Consider the following 12,580-nt stretch of genomic DNA (forward strand, 5'->3'; position numbering starts at 1 on the left):
TGGAAGAACACCAGTAAGCCAGTGACTCAGCCCCTGTAATAGGGTTAGAGGCAGAGAATCCCAGTGGAGAGAGGGGAACCGGCCAGGCAGAGACAGCAAGGGCGGTTCGTTGCTCCAGAGCCTTTCCGTTCACCTTCACACTCCTGGGCCAGACTACACTCAATCATAGGACCCCCTGAAGAGATGAGTCTTCAGTAAAGACTTAAAGGTTGAGACCGAGTCTGCGTCTCTCACATGGGTAGGCAGACCATTCCATAAAAATGGAGCTCTATAGAAGAAAGCCCTGCCTCCAGCTGTTTGCTTAGAAATTCTAGGGACAATTAGGAGGCCGCGTCTTGTGACCGTGAGCGTACGTGTAGGTATGTACGGCAGGACCAAATCGGAAAGATAGGTAGGAGCAAGCCCATGTAATGCTTTGTAGGTTAGCAGAAAAACCTTGAAATCAGCCCTTGCCTTAACAGGAAGCCAGTGTAGGGAGGCTAGCACTGGAGTAATATGATCAAATGTTTTGGTTCTAGTCAGGATTCTAGCAGCCGTATTTAGCACTAACTGAAGTTTATTTAGTGCTTTATCCGGGTAGCCGGAAAGTAGAGCATTGCAGTAGTCCAACCTAGAAGTAACAAAAGCATGGATACATTTTTCTGCATCATTTCTGGACAGAAAGTTTCAGATTTTTGCAATGTTACGTAGATGGGAAAAAAGCTGTCCTTGAAACAGTCTTGATATGTTCTTCAAAAGAGAGATCAGGGTCCAGAGTAACGGCCGAGGTCCTTCACAGTTTTATTTGAGACGACTGTACAACCATCAAGATTAATTGTCAGATTCAACAGAAGATCTCTTTGTTTCTTGGGACCTAGAACAAGCATCTCTGTTTTGTCCGAGTTTAAAAGTAGAAAGTTTGCAGCCATCCACTTCCCTTCTGTCTGAAACACAGGCTTCTAGCGAGGGCAATTTTGGGGCTTCACCATGTTTCTTTGAAATGTACAGCTGTGTGTCATCCGCATAGCAGTGAAATTTAACATTATGTTTTCGAATGACATCCCCAAGAGGTAAAATATATAGTGAAAACAATAGTGGTCCTAAAACGGAACCTTGAGGAACACCGAATGTACAGTTGATTTGTCAGAGGACAAACCATTCAGAGGCAAACTGCTATCTTTCCGACAGATGAGATCTAAACCAGGCCAGAACTTGTCCGTGTAGAGCAATTTGGGTTTCCAATCGCTCCAAAAGAATGTGGTGATCGATGGTATCAAAAGCAGCACTAAGATCTAGGAGCACGAGGACAGATGCAGAGCCTCGGTCTGATGCCATTAAAACGTCATTTACCACCTTCACAAGTGCAGTCTCAGTGCTATGATGGGGTCCAAAACCAGACTGAAGCGTTTCAGATACGTTGTTTGTCTTTAGGAAGGCAGTGAGTTGCTGCGCAACAGCTTTTTCTGAGAGGAATGGAAGATTCGATATAGGCCGATTCGTTTTTTATATTTTCTGGGTCAAGATTTGGCTTTTTCAAGAGAGGCTTTATTACTGCCACTTTTAGTGAGTTTGGTACACATCCGGGGTTAGAGAGCCGTTTATTATGTTCAACATAGGAGGGCCAAGCACAGGAAGCAGCTCTTTCAGTAGTTTAGTTGGAATAGGGTCCAGTATGCAGCTTGAAGGTTTAGAGGCCATGATTATTTTCATCATTGTGTCAAGAGATATAGTACTAAAACACTTTAGTGTCTCCCTTGATCCTAGGTCCTGGCAGAGTTGTGCAGACTCAGGACAACGGAGCTTTGGGAGGAATACGCAGATTTAAAGAGGAGTGCGTAATTTGCTTTCTAATGATCATGATCTTTTCCTCAAAGAAGTTCATGAATTTATTACCGCTGAAGTGAAAGCCATCCTCTCTAGGGGAATGCTGCTTTTTAGTTAGCTTTGCGACAGTATCAAAAGAAATTTCAGATTGTTCTTATTTTCCTCAATTATCAGTTAGAACAGAAAACCAGCAGGCTCGTAGGGCAGCGTTTCCCAAACTTGGTGTGCATTTAGGTTTTTGTCCTAACACTACACAGCTGATTCAGATTAACAAAGCTTGATGATTAGTTGATTATTTGAATCAGCTTTGTAGGGCTAGGGGAATAAAAAGAAAATGTGCAGCCCTTTGGGGTTCAGGTGACTGAGTGTGGGAAGCCTTTGTCATAGGGTAAAAGTAGAATACCCCTGGGCTGTAGGCTGCACACCTTGGGTCAAATATTAGATTCTGTAGCTGTGTATTTCATCAAAACAGTTCTGTTCTACAATGGTTAATTTCCTTGGCTCAGGGTAAGTAGTAGCAGGCCTAGAAGAGTCTTATGCGACGCAAACATTTGAGTTGTCTTCTTCCTCCTTTTTAATCAATCAATCATAATAATTTGTCAAATGCCTTACAGGTTGTTTTGCCTATTGATGGCAGCTGTGGGCATACAAGCACAACAGACGCCTTCTATAAGTATGCATTTTGCACCCTGCAAATTCAAGCACTAAGCGTTTGACAATATCTTTTTTAGATTTTTAACTAAGCTTTCCCATTCCAGATGACCTGAATGCCTTGGTAACGTTATTCGTCTGAGTGTAGCTCCTCTTTTTGAAGAGGTCGACGCTGTCTTCAGTGAGTTTGTCTCGTATGATTCTCTTTCTCTCCTTTTCATAATTCATGGATTGATATTGTTTGTCAACTGTTGTGTTCACACCATCTCCATCCCTTCCAGATGACACACAAATCATAAACCTGACACCTGGCCTTGCTACTCAGTGTGGATTCAGCTTTAAATTTGACCCAATGGGGAATGCCATATTTTTTGCTTCTCTTCAAAACTGCTTTTCCCAGACCATGGTAACCCTAAGCACTGTAGTGTTTGCTCTAACTTCAAATGGACAGTTTGCCTTTCAGTGTCACTGCAATTGCAACCCCGTAATGTAACAATGTCATTTTATTTAACCTTTGACACGGAGTCATGCTGAGGCCAGGCTCTTTTACAGATGAGCCCTGTATACACAAAGATACAAGTCAATATTTGCATCACTAGATGAAATAATTGAAAACAAACACTTTCTTCAGTAAAAGGTCCTCAATCAGCCTGAGTTGCCGAGAGAGCATGGAGGTTATTAGAAGTACGGTGCCAGAAACATTTAAGCAGTTTTACTTAACTCTGTGGATCTCCATAGTTAGCCACCCCTGAGACTGGGTCTGGTATCTCTTACTTCTAAGTTAACGATGAAGTAAGGTACAGCAGAAGTTTATGGAGGGCCAGCCAACTTTCTGATACAGACTGCAGTGATGTGTACTACTGAGCTCTTCTCCTGTAGTGTGGCTTCAATACAGTGGCAGCTGCATTCATATAGCCACAGTCTCTAACTTGCATGAATGTCAACTGAATTATTTGTTTTCTGCTATATAATGAGGCTTTTTTTTTTTTCCCCCTTAATTTTAGGATGATAAGATGTTCAGCTTGGTCATGCAGTTCAGGCTGCCAGGAAACCACATGACTGAAGACCCTGTGTATAGAGTGGGCAAAACCTGTAGCTACACCCCCTGGACCTCCCGAGAGATTCTGTGCGACCGCAACTACATGGAGGCAAGTGAGCAGAGCATGCCCCAACGGAGATGTTTACAGTGGAGCTTAAATGATCTGTCTAGAGCTACAATTGTCCAGTGTTTCATTTCTTCTGTGTCTTGACCGTCTCTCAATTCCTCTCGCCTCTTCAAAATGCACATAGGACAACTTTAGCGGCGAGGAATCTTGGCCTATTCTCAGTGCATTTAAGGAGGCGAGTGGACAGATTGCGTTCCTATTGTATGGGAGGGAGAAAATGCATAGGGAATAATGGCCTTTCTTCTCTAGGTGTCTGTCAGAAGGACTCTTCCAGACATCCAAACCGTCCCTGAACAGCCCACTGGAGGCCCGAAAGCAAGGAGAGGAGCTGAGGTAGCCATGTTTCTGTAATTTCACTACAAAATGACAGGATGGCGCTAAACAAAATGTGCGTTTGTTTAATTCACGTTTCCATTTCCTGAGACAGGCTGTTGCTTCAGGATACAAAATGACAGCAGTCGTTTTAGTCCTAGCAAGAAGGTCATGAATGTGGATGAGGTCCAAAGAAAGGGCTATGCAATAGCCAACACTCCCACACGGCTGGTGTTAAGAAGCCCTCATAATGCAGAGGAGACATACCTCCAGAATGTAAGCTCACTTCCTCCATGAACTGGGTCATGTTCAGTAGAGCAAACGGTGGCCCTACCTGAACTCTGCAACATATTGTTAATACGGTGTGCCCTACTGAACACGGCCCTGGTGTGGTTGCCCCCTGAACAGGTAGCTGGGGTTCCGATGCGGGTGCTCTCAACCTCAACCTTCTTTGAGCAGAAGTGGCTGGTGACTCGCGTAGATGCCACGGCTGTTTGTCCAACACCAGGTTGAGTGTGAAATAATGGACTAACTTGGCAAATTTAAGAACCTATAAACCCATTTCTTAATTGGCTCCAGACAAGACTTTCGTTTGTGTTATGTAGTGTTCAGTTGGGACAATGTCTTTGAATGGGATGAACTTTTTTTCAATAATGGCACATTTGTTTTCAGTTGCAAAATGTTCTGTTATGATGTGCACTTGGCTTCTTGTTTCACTGCAGGGGCAGTGGCCTTTACTCCAGAAGTGATCACCTGGTACATGCCCAAGCACATCGACCCACTTTTCTCCTCTGATGCCTTCACCATGTTGGAGGTGTACATGGGAATTGACGCTAAGAGGCTGGACACTGAGGAAATGGCTGCCAGAAACTACTCGGTTTTAGTCACAGAGGCTCATATTATTGTTGAAATTCCGGTGGGGGCGGTTGGCGGCTATTTCAAGGTCAGCGTTGGATGACTAAAATGTTCCTGTTTAATTTCTAAGTCAAATCTATTTGTAGAGCCCTTTTTACAGCAGCAGTTGTCAGTGCTTTGCAGTAACCCTTTGCCATCTCTCATGGGTAAACTCCTAGAAACGTTGTCTTGTGTAAAATGTTTCTTATTGAGCAATTGTCTGCTTAATCAGGCTAATATACAATGGATCGGTGGGTGTGTATACAGCCTGACACATTGGATTGCAAAATCGTGTGAATGTTGCATAAAATTACATTTAAACATACTCTACCGCTTGAAATTTGAGACCAATATCCACACTAAAGTATTGTTTACCAGGCTTTTAGGGAGCCGGTAGCTTTGCCACTGGCAACTGAATGCAAGCAACGCTCGGTTACACTCGGCTACTGTTTACATTTGCGTGTCGGTTGCTTTGAAAATGCAAGTTGACAACCATATACCTACCAGCTCTCTAAAGTCTGGTAAACAATACTTTCCTTTGGATATTTTGTCTTTAAATTACGAGCGGCTGGAGGACAAACCACACAGATAACCGGTAGGCTTTTTTAAAAACCTGTTTTGGCACTCCAATTGTGTATTACAGCCTGAATGCATCACTCGTCTCCCTTACAGAGCCATATTCAGGATGACAAGTACTTTGTCACTTACACCATTGAGCCCATGCTTGAGTTGCTGTGGATCGAGGAGGTCGCACACGAGGACACCAGATACAAAGTCCTCTTCCCTATCACAACACCTCCGATGGCCAGGCCTCCACAAGTTCGCAACTGTGAGTCTGGTTTAGTTAAATGGTGCCTATGGTAATTTGGGATGCCTGGGTTGTTCATTAGGCACAAGACTGAAACGGGGAGGCAATACCCGGACTTCTCCAATAACAAATGTCCATTTTCGACTTCCATTGTACCGCATTTCAAAATGTTTGCCAATGAACAGACACGCCCTTAGACACGGTTCCTGAGCAGGCAGTGTTTGTGCTTGAGTTGGGGACCTTCAACCTTGATGTGGAGCTGCTGAACATCACCTTTCCCACCATGGTGCTAACTGTTGCAGAGTGCAACGCCAGAGGCTTCAATGTTCAGGAGCAGAGATCCCTGGACAACACCTTGAAGACCTTCAGGATGGAGGTGCCCTTCTCAGACCCGGTGGTCTTTAAGGAGGTGTGTTTCTGTTAAATGCAAAGCCACACGCTACATGCCCTAATAAGTGGGCCACCAACAAAATAGAAATGATGGTGCAAATGTACTTTGTATCCCTCATTTACTCAAGTGTTTCCATTATTTTGGCAGTTGTATGCATTCACTTGCCAATAGTGCTTGATTTAGAGGAATGAGGGCAACATTGTTTTAATAGTCCCCATATGTGCTTGGTTGTCACTTGATGTTGACTAGAGTTCTGTTACAACAATGATGCTTTTAACTTCACTACAGAAAAGGGTGGAACAAGGTGTCACAACCTTCACTCTTCAGCTGATCTACGGCCTGGTCGTCTTTCCAGAGTACGCTCCTTTCTCTCACTCTGCCGTTGTGGACGCTGTACTGCTGGACATTGGTATGTAACTGGTCTCTGGACTACGCCAAACTACTGTTGAATGGTTTCCTCTCGTTAATGATTGCCCTGAAAGGAAATTGGCAGTGAAAGCCACATGGTGGACTTGAGAGCCCAACTAGCCATACTGTAGGCTTTTCCTACGCGGTCTCTCTACAAAGAAAATGTTAAGCTTTAGAGTATTTGGACCCAGTGTCCTGTTCCTGATTTTCCAGGATCGTGTTTATTCAGTCCCACCGTAGCAAAAGATTTTGCAACCGAAAACAAGGGTTTCTTCTTGGACAAGTTCAAGTCCTGTTTTTTGTGCTTAATGAACACAACCCTGTTTGTCCTTGTAGTGCCACCCTCAGTCACTGGCAACTGTGATCAGGAGAACTTCCACATCACTGTGGACTACAGCAACCAAGAGCCCTTTTTCGTGGTCTTGGTTGGCAAGCGGCTGCTTAACCATGAGCTTGCTCAACAGTATTTAACAGAGGGCGACGCAGACTTCACCATCACGTTGCCCTTCTCTTCCCGGACGCAGTGTTTGAGGTACGATGCTCTCCCAAAACATGTTAACCTAAATTGCTGCAGCTAGCCTCGCTTTCCTTACCCTGTATACAATATTGGACTAATGAACTCTCCCACTGGTTCCCAGTCGGTTCACTCGTCCTCTGTCAGGAGCAGACTGGATGTGGCTCTGTTGAATCCTTACAACAACATGACCATCAAATACTTTTCCCTGGCTTGCAGCTTCCTCAAAACGCTGACTGGTTGGTTCTCAAACAATTACTTCCGATAAATAGTCGTATGACATGGTTACCAAACCTGGGTTCCTTGGAAATACTGAGTCTAATAGTAGTGCCAGATGGGCATGGTTTGCACTTTTGGTGCTATTCCATTGGTTCTACTGTGCTTGGCAAGCTCAATTAACACAGAATCCAGGTCTGATAGCTACATGTCTTTTGCCCCCCCTCCAAGAGTGTTTCTCTAATGGGACGATGACTGCGCTGGCGGTGAAGGTGGAGTCTGCTCCCAATCTGAACCCCGGTCAACTGACCCTGAGCGACCCCGCCTGTGGTCCCACCTACAGCGACGATCGCTTCGCCTACTTCCACTTCACTGTCAACTCCTGTGGCACCACCAGGAAGGTAAAATGACTATTACCCTGAGGTGATGGGTACTGTGTATTTACGGACTGTTTGCTTCTGCAGGCTGTAATAAGTCAATTCCCCTCTACTACATAGTTTATCAACAATGTGATGCTGTATGAGAACGAAATCTCCTTGCCAGATGAACTTGAGGTGAAGCTGAATGCCACGACATCTTCAGAGGGACGAATATCAGTGAGTGCATTACGCATCACAATTGTAGCTATTAGATTTTTATAGTTGTTTTTTCTTCCTTCACCAATTGCTCAATACTTGTGCCTCTACTACCAGTGTGTCCACTCCACTGCTTGAAGTTGCCTACATCCCTCTTTTTAGGTTAAAGGTTTCCTGCTACTATGTGGTCAACATCACTCGCACATTGGCCTTCCTCACCAGGCCGCGTGACAACGAGCCTTTTGCCGAGACTGGGACGGGTCGACTAATGGTCAGAATGAGACTCGCTCAGGGTAAGCGTGCACAAATATGATATATTACTAGTAGCGTTTGCTATAAGTGATTAGTGTTCATCGCGGCACAACAGGATATGATAAACGAGCCTTTCTCAATGGACAAGTTCAGATGGTACCTCGCTGTTTTGTGCCCACTGAACACGCGACCCCGGTTGTCTCGTCCTGTGTTCCAGACGCCTCGTATAACACGTTCTACCAGGAGGAGGACTATCCAGTGGTGAAATACCTGAAACAGCCTCTGCACTTTGAGGTGGAGCTGACCAGGTCCTCTGACCCCAAGGTTGCGCTGATGCTTGACCACTGCTGGGCCACCCTCAACGAGGACCGCGACTCCCGACCCGGTGGAATCTCATCATTAATGGGTAACTTGTTGTTTTTGGGCCTAAACAAGTGTTATTCCACAGGTGTGGTTCCTGAGTAATTAGCAACCGATCATGCTTGGCAGGCCATTTACTTTGGCTACCGTGGCTATGCCCCCATCCGTAGGTCATGAGTGGTCACAATGGTTTGAGCATTAAAACAATGTATGCGGTCTGTCACCAGATCTCCACCCAATTTAATTAACACGTATGGGAGATTCTGGCGTGGGGCCTGAGACGGCGTTTCACATCACCATCAACAAAAGATGGAATTTCTCGTGGAAGAATGGTGTTGCGTTCAAGACACTTGTAGAATCTATGCCAAGGTGCATTGAAGCTATTGTGGTTCGTGGTGGCCCTATTAACCATTTTTTACGCGTGCGATCACATGTTTGTTATCACTGAGGGGTCCCTGCAGCGTACCATTGGAACAGAACGTATGATGCAACAAACGACTCTAAACCGCATTGTCTGAATAAAACGTTAAGTACATTATACTTACGGTATGCTACAGTAGAAAGGACAATGCGTTACACAGAAAATAAGGCACTTTGATAGGAATGCAATAAATGTGCCAGGCCTGTTCTGACTAGATGTGCAAATGTCTGTATGCTTGGGCTTTCTCTTGAAGGAAAGTTTGGCCGGCTCGTGAAATGGGCTACTTTTGTGAATTAATGAGGCAAAGTTAGACGTTGAAAGGGCCTATAGAAAATTGCCAGGTAGTGTGCCTTGGTTTGAGGTCATCTGTCCACATTTTGGAACAGTGAGTGCATTCTGACATCACGTGCATAAACTAAACTCCCACTGGGGCGACTGTTGAAGATATTTGGAACTCGCGTGTGAAAAGGTTAAGACACTATGTTGGCGTTACCTGTACCTACACCTTTTACTCAATGTTATCCTTTTGGTTTGCTACAGTTCAGTGTTGTGCCGAACTGATGGTCAGTCGAATGGAAATCAAGAGCGGCTGGCAAGCTTAGCTTGCCTTTCCGATTGGTTTTGGGTTGAATTGTGACCTCTTGCGTTTAAAACAGTTATTGCACTAAACATAAAGGATGGTTCACACGCCTGTGCAGCATGGAAGTTAATGTTTGAAACTGAATAGGATCAGTTGAAAGGATCCCCAGAAGTTGATGCCACTTTCAATGTAATTCCCTGTACCTGGGGAATGAGCTAATTGGGAGTTGCTAAACATGAACAAATACCACGGTCAAGTGTGGCAGCATCTTGCTAGCTAAAAAATGTTACAGCACAGTACTCAAAAGAGTAGCTGGCTGGGTTTGTCATAAGCATTGATTTGGGTGAGCACTTCGCCACAGATGGAAACCGCTGGCCTATTTTTAACTTTGCCATCTTATCTCAAGAATTGAAATTGGGTAACTATATTGAAAGATGACTTTTCTACATTTTAATGGACACTGCAACCTTTGGTAGATGGGCAAATGACACTTTATTTTGCGGGTGCCTTTTCAGTAACTGGATGCAGTGTAGTGAAGCAACTTTATTGGTCAAAACCATTCATTTGGGGGATCGGGTTTGCAAAACGCTATCAAATCATGCAATTTTGCCGTTTTTAGGAAATGGTCGCAAAAACTTAAATTTGGCACCCCTATTTTAATTTGCTCCGCGGCCATGTGGACACAAGGCTCATCTGTCACGGGAGTAACTTTGCAGCTGTTTACTAAATGGTAGCAGTGTGAAAATGTTTTGTATATCATAGGAAAAGACACCACATGTGCATGAAATGGGCAGTTCAGATTTGTCACTTCAAGTGCAACTATATCATACTTGGCTTAAATCGTTGTGCAAAATCCTGAGAAAGCTCTGGCCATCGTCTGTCAGATCAAGTGGATTTGTACTGGTGTGGGCGTTTGTCTCTCTTCACAAATCCCTTTTGCTAATATCTGGCAGTTAAACAAGAAACCTCCCAAAGATGCAAATTAAAAAGTGTGCCTAAACTGTCAATGCGTCGGTTACTTTGTATAGTAGAGCTGCTCCCTTCACAGAAGTCCTCCACGTGTGAATCCGATGCCGTGGGTGTAGAATTTATTTTGTGTGACCAATTTTTCCGACAGCGGAAGAATTGCATGAAATTCTTAATTCAAATGATTGCGTTGTTGATGATACCGACTGTATATTCGGCAACTTTTGGTTAAACCACGATCAATATTCAGGTAGTCTGACCATTCTGGATCATTTAGATCTCACCACATGAGAATGCATTCATGTCAATGTAATTGAATATACATGTTGGATGTAGAATTGTCTTTTTTCAAGACAAAGGGAAAAGCCTGTTAACAAAGACATTCCTTTAGTTCATACTGGAGGGGGAGAAAGAACCCACTTCTCCTGTAAATTGATCTGATCCTCACAGGACAGTCGTGACACCACCATAAGACTTCGTACACAAGGCGGTTGGGGTTTACAGCGTTTTCTTGTGCCTAACTTAGTCCTCTCTCTACACTGGCAGCTGTGAGAACCCGGAGGATCCATACCGTGTGGTCTTCCACCCGGTGGTAGCTGATGCCAGGGTCCACTTCCCCCCTCACGTCAAACGCTTTGAGGTCCATATGTTTTCCTTCGCTGAGGATGCGGTTGAGCCGAGGGGCCAGGTAACAAAGTTCACCCAATCTTTATTGGTTAATTTTGTTTGACTGGCAATCATCCCTTTTTTAAAATCTTTGATTCCTAGGTCTTTGTCCATTGTGACGTGGTCATCTGTGATGCCAGTAGTCCCACTGGTGGCCCCTGTAGTGGACAATGTGTGAATCAGGACAACCCGAAAAGAGGTCGGTCTTGTTTTATGCTTTTCAGACCCTGTCAGACCATAACTGAACTAATGGGTTCTCTCTCTCTCTCTCAACAGGTCAACGACATGTCAAAGACCTCTTTGAGGAACATCATTTATATGTTTCTTCTGGATACATTCTTTGGGTGTAATGTCTTGTTCTAACATGTCAAATAAAGTGTTCTATATAACAATTAAGTTTGCTTTACTTGCGCGGCAACAATCCTAACCGTTGGAGCTACCTTAATTGTATCTGATTTGCATTTAACACCACGGCGCATGTACTTTAGTGGACGTAGTAGGCTTGTCATCTGACGTGTATCAATCAACCCTTTTGTAAGCATGGAACTCTGAACCATCCACCGGAGATAAGTGTTGCACACTAATTTCCCGTCTAGGACAAACAATAGGTGTGAAAACAAAAGCTTTCCAATGTCCAGTAGGAAGAACTGACTCAATGTTATAGCAGATGGTGGTTTGCCAGCAGGGCTGTGGTTGGATGCAGGCCCCAGGGAGCGCAGCGGTGTTAATTTTCAACTGAAATTACAACTTTCCTTGATACCTCTCACTAGCTTGGTTTCCATCCAAATATGGACATTTCTTTATTAATGATATGCATGTCAATCTCAAATGGGAAGAGCTTGACTTCATCACTACTTGTTTTTGTAAGAAGTGTTGACAAGCTGAATGTACCGAGCTGTCTGTTTTTTAAAACTACCCATGCATATGCCACCACAGGTCTCTTCACAATCTCAGGATCAGATTCAAAGAAACACCTTACGGAACAGCGGGGACTGTGAAGAGACAGTGGTTCCTCCTTTAAAAGTTGCGGGACTTAGAGGTACCCAGCTTCATTGCTCCAGACCACCACAAGGGGGAGTTGGCGCACTCATTATGCATTTGGGTCCCAAGGTTTTGTTATGACCAATCGTTCCAAAGACGAATTTTGACGCGAGCCACCCTTGCCTTGTAGGCGTTCAACGAAGCTGGCTGACAAAACAGATGGAAGGTGTCTTAACGAGTCAAGCAAATGTACAATTTGAGAGGAATATGTTAATGTGCGTCTATATTTTGTCAAAGGTAAATTAGCTAGTGTTAGGAGAATGAATTTGTCTTTTTAGGGACTCCTGAGAACCAGCAAACCAGGCTGTTGTCTTGTGAAACAGTGGATGTAAAGAATCTAGCTGGCTAACTATTTACTTGCTTATTGTGTCGGATTAAAAATGACTATGTAGCCGATCTGGGTATGGACCCTAAAACGTAAAGTTCATACCAATCTATGAAGCCTAGAGTAGAATATATTGTGCCAAGGATGCAAGTCCCCATATTGTAGCCTGTACATTGACTATATTCACTGATCATGTGCGGTTCAGGTATGACAGATTCTTTTTCAGTCATA

General features: G+C 44.1%; 1 long non-coding RNA gene and 1 pseudogene across 2 annotated transcripts; both read left to right on the forward strand.

Moving 5' to 3' along the window:
* The first annotated feature begins 2,139 nt into the window (after window positions 1–2,139).
* LOC123743457 (uncharacterized) lies at window positions 2,140–3,506 on the forward strand. Its single transcript, XR_006770260.1, has 5 exons — window positions 2,140–2,310; window positions 2,418–2,476; window positions 2,562–2,635; window positions 2,736–2,860; window positions 3,459–3,506. It is a non-coding gene; the product is annotated as an uncharacterized lncRNA (long non-coding RNA).
* A 361-nt stretch (window positions 3,507–3,867) lies between these two features.
* LOC106600231 (uncharacterized) lies at window positions 3,868–11,375 on the forward strand (annotated as a pseudogene). The gene is made up of 16 exons (XR_006770259.1): window positions 3,868–3,953; window positions 4,048–4,208; window positions 4,341–4,440; window positions 4,655–4,875; window positions 5,499–5,655; window positions 5,832–6,043; window positions 6,314–6,434; window positions 6,770–6,965; window positions 7,072–7,186; window positions 7,395–7,564; window positions 7,661–7,763; window positions 7,879–8,031; window positions 8,208–8,396; window positions 10,864–11,005; window positions 11,086–11,182; window positions 11,260–11,375. The product of XR_006770259.1 is annotated as an uncharacterized protein (transcript).
* Window positions 11,376–12,580: the final 1,205 nt, after the last annotated feature.

Source organism: Salmo salar, chromosome ssa06 (assembly GCF_905237065.1).
Source record: "Salmo salar chromosome ssa06, Ssal_v3.1, whole genome shotgun sequence".
NCBI lineage: Eukaryota > Metazoa > Chordata > Actinopteri > Salmoniformes > Salmonidae > Salmo > Salmo salar.